Source organism: Cygnus olor, chromosome 3 (genome assembly GCF_009769625.2).
Source record: "Cygnus olor isolate bCygOlo1 chromosome 3, bCygOlo1.pri.v2, whole genome shotgun sequence".
Classification (NCBI taxonomy): Eukaryota; Metazoa; Chordata; class Aves; order Anseriformes; family Anatidae; genus Cygnus; species Cygnus olor.
The window spans coordinates 119,590,133-119,601,859 of NC_049171.1; the positions used below are offsets into that span (position 1 = coordinate 119,590,133).

Consider the following 11,727-nt stretch of genomic DNA (forward strand, 5'->3'; position numbering starts at 1 on the left):
GTGCATTTGTTTTGGATCACATGAACTTCATCACATGATAGAAAATTAAATCCTCCTTACCTTATTCACAAAAGTAATTTGTGTTGAGTACTCATGGGAATGAAGGGAAGAAGGTACAGCTTTAGGATAGAAGGTTTTACTGCTTTTGTGTGATGTGTGATTAAGACAAACGAAATGAAGCTCCTCAAAAACACTGTGCAATATTGTTCTTCTGTTTAGCCCCTGGTGCCAGTTGTGCCCTTTAAACAACCAACGTGTTAATAAGTTTATAGTGTCAGATAGGAAAGTGTAACAACTTCAATCTGTGGTAGGAACAATATCCAATTAATTTTTCAATTCTCTTTATTAACTTCTGGGGGAGATTTATGAATGTAGTAAAAAGGAGTGATTTGATTTTGAAAACAGGTAGCCATGACTTCTTTGAAGTATGATCTAAACCCAAGTAATCATTTATATGATAAAAATTACTTGCTTTAGACTCTTCTGTGGTGTATCTTTTCTTTTTTTTCCCTTTATTCCCTTTGTAGTATTAGTACCATCTTCTGCTGAGCACAGAACCAGTATAGCATAAAACATGACTGCGAAGTGTGAAGTTAAAATATAAAAAGGCAATTAATTGGAAGCAACAGAGTGCTGGAAAAAGATGGAAAGTGTATGGGAAGAGAGACTGAGAAGAGAGGAGATGTGTAAGAGAGTAAGTAACGTAAGTATCTGAATACTGAACAGTTTAGAAAAAGTAGGTCTGTAGTTAGGGCGATCCATACATGAGCAAGAAAGTATCTTGGGAATATGGAAGTAGAAAATTCTAAGACTGATAATGCGCTGCACTTCTCTTGCTGCCCGTATGTATGCTATGGACCTCCTTGCTGCAGAACTATTAAGAAAAAAAGAGGAAGGTTTAACAGGAACTTCATGTGGGTAGTATGACTATCCAGGAACCTGATAGTTAATGCCAACACAGTTTAGAATGGATATGAAATGTTTACTCCAGGAATTAAAGCATTCTTGATTTGTGGGGTTAGGGTGAAGCCATCGTGGTGGAATAGGTTTTCCAATATACATTTTCAGTGCATTTTTCAGCATCTTCTGAAGTCACTGGTGTTGGCCACTGTCACACATGTGGTACTAGACCAGGTAAAGATAAGTTATTTGGATTTGCTCATCTTATGAATGAATCCAGGTTGTGGTACACTAAATGGTTTGTTCTCATCTGATACTTATTTACTGTCGTGGTTTGTTGATTTCACTTCAATGTAGGAGTTAGATCAGCTGATTTTTTTTTCCCCAAATAAAAATTAAGTAGCAGTTGGTGATGATAGCGACTATGCAGAGACAGCAGTGATTCCATTTGAAATGGATTAGGCTGGTTGTGTCAAGTGAAACTTTCTTAAATCTAAATATTATACAGATTTTTTTTGCTTATTGTTCAGAGGTTTGCGATAACACTGTTTAAATAAAGCACACACCAGTTATTTAGCAGTAGAGACTGACACACTTGGCTAGCTCTTTCTTGATCATCTGGTTGTACATGTTAATCTGCAATTATAAAGGATTTAGGTCTGTCCTCTTCCACCATGTAACCAAATGATACAGCACTGTGGATTTGCATCTCTTGGATGGCTACATTAAGTAAGTCTTTAATCTTTTCTTGCTAAACCACAGAAGGAAAGTTTTACCTGTCTACTACTGTAGTTTGTGTCTTTCTTGTACGTAGACATAGTGTGCTCTATATCTGAAGCTGTACTAGAACAGAATCTGAACTACGTCCTTGTCTTTGAATGTCACCACTTTTCATTATTTCTGCAATAATCTCCAAAAGATATTTAGGATATGTAGTGTGACTCAAGCTGTTCTTCCTTTCAGGTGACATCCACAACATTTTAAGAAATGCTAGAAATAGCTGAAGAAAATCAAACAAGCAGAAATGAAAGGCTCTTCATCAGTGCTGGGATCTCAGCCCTTTGGATAATGGATTATTTTTTCAGGCTGAATAATGTGCACCCTACAAAACTGTTAGTAACTTCCCATGGGATTGATCGGAGACATACCCCAGTTGCAACACAGCAGGCTTTGCAGAAGGTAATCATAGAAACACTTTTATTTGACTGCAGGCTTTCCAGGCACAATCTTTACAAGTTCTTGTATCTCATTCCATCTCACACATATCTTGAGTGGATCCATTTTCTGCTCTCACAACAAATCGTTCATTTGTTGTTTTTAGGACAGCTGCTAGCTGATGCCAGAAAATTTTCTGTTTGTGTTCTTCAGGGCTCCATTTTAAGTAGGTTTTTCTTTTCAGTAGTTTTCCGAGTTTGCTGAACTTCTGTGGCATGCTGTTGAGTGGGAGGTCTTCCAGCACGATCATAATGAGGGAATCCTGATTTTCATTCGGGACCTGGTGTCCAGCAAAATACAGTTCATACTGACACCACCAGCTGTTTACAAAACTGGGAGAGAGAACAAAAAGGACTTTATGGCTGTTCTCTATGCAGTAAAAAATGTTGCCAAGGACAGGATATCCTGGTTTGAAATCTCTCTCGTGATAACATATTTTGAATCCGTCAGTTTCCAGTCTTTCCAGGAGATTCTCTTTCGTCCAATGTGCATCATGTTCACTGTATGAAATGAAGGCATCAAAGGGCTTGTTTTCTGGCCTCTTCTTGTACTGCTTCCTCTTTGCCATACACCAGTACCAACCCATTCTCACGTACCACAGCCCATCAAAACACTAACATAAGCCTGTCAACACCAAAACAACCAGAACGGCAACACAAGCTGTGATGGCCATCTGAATGCCCAGGGAGCAGTGCAGAAGTGTGAGATTACTGCCCTCCACCAACGAGCCCCGTCTGTCAGGTGGAAAGCTGCACCTGAGATTTTCTTTGCCATTTATCTGCAAGTATGGGGTATGGATGTAGACATTTACAAACCAGTACAAGTCACAGTTACAAAAAAAAATGTTTACCTTGAACAGTCAAAATGCTCAAACTTGTTAACTGTCTGAAAGTGTCCTCCACTATGGTTGTAATGGCATTGTTGCTAATGTCCAACTCCATCAGAGAAACTGGGAGAGAGCCACGCTGTAGGAAAGAGATCTTATTCCCTGATAAAATATTTCAGCATTGGGAGAGATTTCCCAAAGCGATCAGGGAGTTCTGAAATTAGATTGTGACTACCATCCAGATTAGTGAGCAAACGAAGTTGGCTGGTGGGTTCCAGTCTGGTTATTAGGTTTCTAGAGACATTAAGGAATTCAAGTTTCCCTATGGTTTTGGTTAATGACAATACATTCAACTTATTTTTACTAATATCACATTTTGTTAAAGTCAATGGGAAGTATTCAGGATGCATATCTGTAACCTTGTTATTTTGAATATTAAATACTGTTAAGTTGGAGAGAGATTTAAAACTAGGGGGTATTAATTTAATATCGCTGTTACTTATGTCAAGGTGCTGCAGGGAGATAGGTAAGTCAGGAAGCATGGAAATCCGATTGCTGCTGAGATCCAAAAAGAGTAATTCTTGCATTCTGTTGGCAAACCATTCTGGAAGTTCTACAATGGAGCAGTTGGAGATTTTCAGGTGTTTTACTTTTTCTGGAAGGCTTTCGATGGGTGTACCAGCCTGGTTTCTGACAAATGAAATTGCACTAATATGTACAGTTCCAGGGGCAAACTTTGGGGCTGTATTGGTGGGTTTTGGATGTACAGTGTATATGAAGTGATTTCCTTGAACATACATATTTTCTAAGTTAAATAGCTTTTTAGCAAAATTTTGAGGTATTACACTTATATTTGTGAAGAACAAATCAATTACTGTGATGGTTGGAGGGAGGCATATCGTTCCAAGTTGTTTAGGGGATTGTTGCTAATATTTACAAAAGAAAGGTTGCTGAACGGGAAGCGACAGATTGCTTCCACATCTATATTGTCAATTGTTATGTTGTTGTAACTGGCATCAATAGACTGTACATTTTTCATTGGCAAAAACAGGATGAATAGCGATAGAAGATCCATTTCCAGGTCATTGTGACTAATGTCAAGCTCCAAAACACCGTCCAGAGGTCTGGATCTAGTTTTTCCATCAGCTCTTCCTTGGACAGTTTGCTCTTTGACAGATCAAGTGTCCCATTTATTGATAGTCCACAGTGGTTAGGCCTCAGTGTGGCTGTTGGAGAGACCGTTGTGTTTTCCTCTGCTCTTCGAAGATGCCTTGTACTTCGTCTGAGCCTCATATTAACCTTTTGCAGGTGAGGTGGACTTCCTGAATGTGGCAGCTCTTCAGCTGATGCAGGAGGCTCCAGAGCAGCCTCTGTTCATTTTTCAGAGTCTCTGCTAGTTGCTAAGAGTTTCAGGTGAGGTGCAAGACCAGATACAAGAAGTTTCTTATCATTAAAAGTTAAATTCACAGAAACAAGGCTGAGCATAGTCTCAAATGTGCCGGGTTCAATGTCCTTAATCCGATTGTAGGAAAGGTCTAAAACTTCCAGTGCATCAAAAGCTTCAAAGTCTCTCTTGGTTATTTTTTCAATTATGTTGTGTGAGAAGTTGAGAGCTCTTGCCATTTTGGGAGCTTGTGCTTCTGATCCAGAAGAGAGATTTAAGTATGAGTAGTTATAAAATGGGAAGGCAGACTCAGTAGGTGTTCTCCAAGTTAGGAAGCCATTTGCTCTGCTGAATAAGAAAGAAGTGAAGTAGAAATTAAGACTTCTGATAAGGATCCCCATCCTAGAGAAAAGAAATTTAAAATCCATCATTATAATATGTTCTACCTTGCATAACCAAGTATGCTTTAAATAAGTAATAAATAAATAACTTAGTAAAAAGTACAGAAATTATTTCATTAGTTGTATCTATGAATGCCTTGTTATCTACACACACACAAAAAAAGTATCTTGCTTCGTTGTTACTTTCAAGAGGCAATACTGAAAGACAGTGTCAGAGAATGATTTGAAGGAGCATACTATTCATTTCAGTTCACTGTAATGACTCTGAGCATTTTCTATTTTTTTTTAATTCCATTTCCCCCTCCCTAGATAGGTAGTAAGTGGCCTTTGTAAAACATCTTCCCATTGCATTATCTGAACTGCACTTTCATAAATGCTGCTTGAGGGTTTTATGCTTCTCGTCATGGCACACAACAACTGAGCAAAGCTGAAACCCGTTCAGTCATTTAAGTTGCATGTTCAAGAGCAAGTGACAGGGAGCTCTGTGTAGCTGTGTGATCGCCTGTCTTGTGATCACATCCCCTGTAGCACTTGGTGCTTTGCTCTCCACCAGGAATTGACCACTGAACATCTATTTAGCCTTACCTGTTGGAGTAAGGAGAAGAGTAAGTTTGCTCTGAAGATGAATTCCAGAGGTTTGTATGTGGCGCCCTGCTCCAGGAGAGGTCACTGCCTGCATACCCGCTCATCCTTGAAGACTTCCCCTTGCATGGCAGTATCACCCCTCACCTCCTCTCCTGCCCTGAGTCTCTCCTGGTAGCTTCCTGACACTGCTTCATGCACTTCCATATCTTGTATTTGTTACATGAAAATGCAGATGCACACCATTAGGTGAGCAATTTAGCTTTATCCTAATCCCTTTTGCTGTCCACCAGACTCAGATTCTCACGATTAACTGAGAAGAAGGAAGGAGAGGGAAGCCACAGACCTTCCAGCCTGTCCTCAGCCAGCACCAGCCCCACCAGAGCACCCTGCAGCCCTACCTTGTGCCTCCGCCGCCGTGCCGGTAAGCGAGCCTGGCGCGTTCAACGCCTTCCAGCTTCTAAGGATGAAAGACAGTTGATGGCTACCTCACACTTCCAGTGCCTTTCCCTGCTACTAGTCTCTGGAGCCATGCTTTTGTAGTGCCGACAGCGGGGCGTGTCAGGCTGTGGGGGCGGCTGTCTGTTCTCCCTGTGCCCTGACTGAGGTGTTCTCCCCTCCCACGGTGAGAAATCTTCCTGCTGGTGAGAGCCGGTTGCTGAGGGGAAAACAAGGTATGGAAGTAGCTTGTTTTAAGGCTTAGAGTCTGCTGTGAGCAGTGCTGTCACAAGTTAACCACTGGGCTTTTGGCTGCTTGCTGCAAAGTTACAGAAAAGGTAGGGATGAGAACCATCTCTGACCGTGAGGACGTTCTGTAATAGATGTCCTGCTGCACTGTTTTCAGCTTTCCTGGGTGGGGGGGGAGAAAAAGTGTCATTAGACTTACAATTGAAAATACAAGAGCTGGTCCCACTGCTGATGGGCAACTGGAAGCTTCACTCCTGCTTGAGCAGCACAGGAAGGGGCTGAAAGCACCTGAGCACAATGACAAAACTGATCTGCTCCTGTAACATGAGTTGTTGTTTCCTGGCTGGTGAGATCTTCTGGGCTCTTTTAAGTGCAGGACGACTTTCAGCATGTGAGACCTTATGTTCACAAACAGAGCAATTGTACCTCTTGTGCACTTTAGCTAGGGAAAAATAGTAGGAGGTTTTCTTAGTATTTGTAGTGCTACCCTGAAAAGTGTGTACTTCGCTTCAGGATGTCAGCAGATGGGGAGTCAACAGAGATTGCACAAGATGTTGAGCACTGTCATCTGCTTTGCTTTTTCTGCTATTTATTTATTTTTTTAATTGTTTTTCCACTGTTTTGTAACTGCCAGTGACTGAAAATTCTTACAGTAGCCCAGAGGCTCTCATGTCCAGCCCTGAGGGGCTGGAAAGCCCCATGGTTGTTTGTCTTCCCTTTCTAGTCTGACTTGGCACTTTCCTGCCCCATCAGGTTCTGGGAACTGCCCTGAAGTCATGCCTTCTTCAGACAGATCCTAGCTTGCTTTAGCAGAAAAGACAGGAAATTAAGAGCATTTCGGACATGTCAGGATATATTCTTGAGGCAAGTCCCTGTAGCTATTTCTCCTTAACGAGTCTTTCTTCCTTTATCTAAATACAGCCATGCTCTTTTTGAAACTCAGTCCATAGTTCTGTCTTTGAGAAAACAGACGAGCGATATTTTTAGCACAGGGCTGTCCAAACTGCTTCAGCTGGCCAAGAAAGTAAATCACAGTTGGAAATAACGAACTTTAAAAAATTATTTGAATATTTTTTGGTGCAAGGATAATTATTCTACCAACATGTTGTGTTGGCATTATTCTAACGTTTGTTTCACCCAGCATTCCTTTTTTTTTTTTTAATCTTTAAGACAGTCTTATTTTAAGGATTGTGGAGGAACAGCAGCACACAACAAAGCCTTTTGAGAGTGAGTAGGAAAAATACAAACAACATGGTTGAGAGCAGAACCAAGACAGATTTAGGGAATCCAGTTGTTGGTGTTAATGTCGAAAGGTTAACATTAAAATATTTGTGAGCATAGGCACATGCATGGCAGGCTAGATGAGCCTGTGCAGGACCCACTCACATCCAGAGAGAATGAGCACCAGCCTTCAGGAGACCAGCCCTTAAAGGAGCTTCTTTTATTACAGTGGGCTTAGAATTGAATGCTGGATAAAAACTGGTAAGTCATATCTGTATAGCTGTACAAATAGGATATTTATCACCTGGAAATGTACTCTTCTGCCCCTCTGCAGGGAGAAGGAATAATACCATTCATTTTTTACCATTTGAGAAAATTATTTCCAAGCCTGATTGGCTTATTTTTTCCCTTCAGCTAGATGAAACTTTTCAGGGACTGTCTCGCCTTGCACACTGTGCCACTGACTCCTTTCAGCTAAATCTACCAGCTGTGCAGATGTCTTACATAAGTATTGTCTGCTTCTTCATTCAGTCTTGCAGGTAGTTAATAATTTGTGAGTTTAAATGACAATTAAAAATTAGCTCTAAAATGAATCCCTATTGTCTGAAGTCTAATGGCCGCTATATTTAATTAGTATCTTTGAGTGGAGATGTAATTAAAGACATAGCAATAATGACATGACTCTTTTTTTCCTACAGAAAATTCAAATTTCATTTCCTAATTGTCAATTATCAGGCCTTAGCAAGAAGTGAGCAGTGCTATTCTACACTGGTTTGGGTTGTGTACGAGGAATCCACCAGTTACTGACTCACAGGTGAGTTTTAAGCATTTCTGTACAGATAAGGTGGGGACAGGGGATGTTGGTAGGTGCTTGTTGCTGATGCTCATTCTTTTTGTGTGGATGAATCCTGTATTCTGGGGCTTAAAATAGTTCATTCTTTGAACTGTTCTCATTTAAATAAATATCTTAGATAAGCGGCATATTTCACTTTCACAAATCTACTTTCCTTTCATGTAATTTCTTTTGACTAATTGCAGATTATATCGGTACCATTACTGCAAATTTGCTGTCTGCCTTTCACATTATTTTCCACATTGCTGATTCTTAAATGAGCATGGAAACAAATGCCTCTCAGGCTGAGATGCAAACTTGCATCATATCTCGGGTATAAATCTAAGCAGATTGGCACAGAAACCTGCAGAGCTCCAATTCTAATTTGTGCTTTCTGCACACCCAAGCAAGCCTATTTTTCCCCATTTTTGGTACTGAGAGGTTCCCATGTTCCAGGGTCTGCCTGGGAGAGGGTCATAGAAGGAAGTTATTCTCAATTGCACGTTTCTTCCAGGATCAAATGTATTAAAACACAAACTAATGCTGGAGTAAATTATTTCTAGCAGTATCAAATCATGGTCTCTTCTGCCTTTTGTGTTTTTGTGCACATCTTTCCTCCTCCCCCTCCCATCTTGGTTCTTCTTGCCTGTATCGGCTGTTGGTAGGGGAGATATGGGAGAGGGTCAAAAAGAAAAATGTGTTCCTTATATTTGTGGATTTAAGTCTCCCTGTTCTCCCTGAAAAAGTCTTATGCTGTCTGCTGGACTGTCCATAACTTGTGTTATATATTGCACCGTGTAGTAGTTCCTTTCAGTAAAGATGGGGGAAAAAAGTTCTCCTGACTTGGAAAGTTCTCATGGCTCATGATCTTTTTCTTTGGTTTCTGTGAGCATAGAAGAAGTGTGGAGTGGAGCAGTGCTACAGCTGGGCCTGGAGCAGACTGGTGAGACCTTCTGCTGACCTTTATTGGCAAGGGTAAGTGACTTACTTACAGTCCAGAACGAAAGCAGTTAAACTTAGTAACGAGCATAACATATGCCATCCAGTCCCTCTTTATGGGACAGGATTGCATTGTTCCATTGAAATTGGGTGCCTCGAACTGAAACGTGTTCTGAAAGGCACCATGTCTAGTTCTCAGAGCCAAAACAGAGGACAAAGTTCACCAATGACCAAAAAGTCTCCCAGCCTCAATACACAATAAATACATGGAGAGCCCGTCAGCGGTAGTCCTTTGGTGCCTGGACCTGATGGGCTGCCTGGCAAAGGAGATGTCTTGACAGAGGAATGGGAGGCTGGGGCGTGGTGTGGATTTGGCTGTTAGGTTTTTTTGGGTAAAATATCTAACCAACCTGAGCTTTTACAATTGCCTAATGCTTTACTTTTCATCTTTGTTATCCAATCATGCACTTTGCTGACAAAGCTAGTCTTTTATTTCTACAATAAATCATCGTAAATTTGGTATTGCCTCATGTATCATTTTGTTGTTCGGTATCCAAAGAAGCCTTTTTCATGTAACATAGACCACTAAGGACAGAGACAGAGGCTTGGATTTCATCATTTTTGTGCCTGTGGGTATGTTGGACACAGGGTAGGCACACTTTTGAGTGCATTGCTTCCTGTGCATGGGAAAGCAGAAGCTGAGGAATATGGAGAACTGGGTACGTGCTTTCGGTGATAGTGTGATTTGCTCCTAGAACAGCAGAATTTTTGTTGGCTTTAGTGACACGCTGAGGTGCTGCAGCTACTTAGTCAAAGAGGTTGCACTTCCCCATTGCACTGGGGACTTCTTTGCCATGTGGGGAATTAGAATTCTTTAAATTCTGCAGAGTACCTATCCTTACCTTTTTTTCTGATCTAATTTAGCCCAGAACAAATGGATGTGCAGGAAGGTTTACTGTGTTGTGGTTTCTCTTCCCTTTAATGTCACCTAGCCCGATATATGCTGATAAAATTTGACACCATCCCCACAAATGCTGCCTGTATATATTCTGCAATGAGACACAGCCACCATGTACAGCCTGGGGCTTGAGCACTGAGAGTTTAAGAGCACGGCACAGCACTAAGATGTGTCTGTACTGGCTTTCCTAAGACAAGGTAAGTAGATATGGGGCAATTTCAACCTCAAAACAGACCTGTGCAATCCTTTATGACAAACACTTCTGCCTACTATTGGAGCCTTATTAAGATTCAACCATCCCATTGTAAAGACAGATTAGGGAATTTAAGGCTAAATTTATTTATTTATTTATTTAACTCTGTGTTGACTTGGGGATGCGTCTTTGCTGCTGCATACCTGAGGTAGTGTTACCCATGGCAGTCCAGAAATGGGGCTAAGGCTGCTAAGGGGTAACACCTGCAGAAGGAAGAGCTGCTAATCTGAAGCTGGGTAGGTAGGGAAGTGGGGAGCCTTTCCTAAAGTCGGTATCGCTGTAGCTGCACCTACTACCCCAGCAGTTTAAAGATAGTTTGGTTGTAGCTACTCAATCTGAGTTACACCCTCAGCATCCATGCAGATAGAGTGAGAGAAGGTGCTGCAGGAGCCTGCAGCTCTTTCCTAGCTGACGAACCATGTTCTTGACCAACGTTTACGGGTTACTAGCAGATACAAGCAACTTGTTGCACAGTGTGGTGAAAGCTTTTGGTGCAGCTTTGTAACATCCATTGCTACCTGCTTAATGAGATGGGCCCAAATGATTATTAAGGCAAGTAAAAATACTTAAAGGAAACTAAGTTAAATATCTAAAGTTAGAACACTTACTTTTATCTTCTCTTTTCTAAAAGCTACTAGCTTGATACAAGATTAAAATTTAAGGAAGCTTTTCCTCACTTATTTAATGGTTCCCAAGGTTAGGGAAAAATGATGATAAAAAAATATCTGGGTGGAAGACTCTCTTCCATCACAGTGACAAGCCATGAGAAATAAGAAGATGATCAGGAAGAAAGACTTTGAATTTAATTGCCATATCATCCTGCTGCTGCTTTGTTCTGTTCTACTACGTAAGAGAGAGTAAAATTAGTTTTTACATTGCAACAGTCTAGCAGCTTTACTTGATATCCTGGGTAGTTCTGAACTAGTAATATGCCAAAGGGTTGTTGGATTTCCGTTTGACATCAGTCATAAAACTCCTGCACCTTGCACAACAACTCTAGAAAAGAGGAAACCCATAGCTGGCTTACAAACGAGTAATAATGATCAAGACGCTGAAAATGCACAATTGCTACACACTGAAATCTTGCCAAGCTTTTGCCCATTCCAGCACATACATCATTACACACCTTGCAAAATGCTTCCAAGCTCATTATGGTGGAACTTAAGAGAAAGTATCTGAAAGCATTGAGTTAGATCTTACCCAGTTGCAAAGTGCTCTTGCTCGTCAGCACAGAACCTACACTAGCAGTTTTAATGCAGGACTGTGGGTAAAGGACACACAAGTCATTTTGTGTGTTTAGTATGAAGAAGGTTGGTCTGTGATCACACAAAACAAATGACTGAGGTAGCACCTAGTAAAAGCACTAAAGGAACTTTCTGCCAGCCCTACAGTGTTCTCCCTAGGAAGGAACTCCTTGAAAGTATGTTGGGTGTTGGCTCCAAACTTGTGATTCTCTTTTTTTTTTTCTTACCTATTTAAAAACAACTGTTTTAGAAGTATAATGGAAATCTTCAGATACTGCTGAGTAA

At 40.9% G+C, this 11,727-nt stretch overlaps 1 pseudogene; it reads right to left on the minus strand.

The window, feature by feature from the left end:
* Positions 1–2,076: 2,076 nt before the first annotated feature.
* On the minus strand, positions 2,077–6,931 carry LOC121068700 (annotated as a pseudogene).
* Between the last annotated feature and the right edge of the window lie 4,796 nt (positions 6,932–11,727).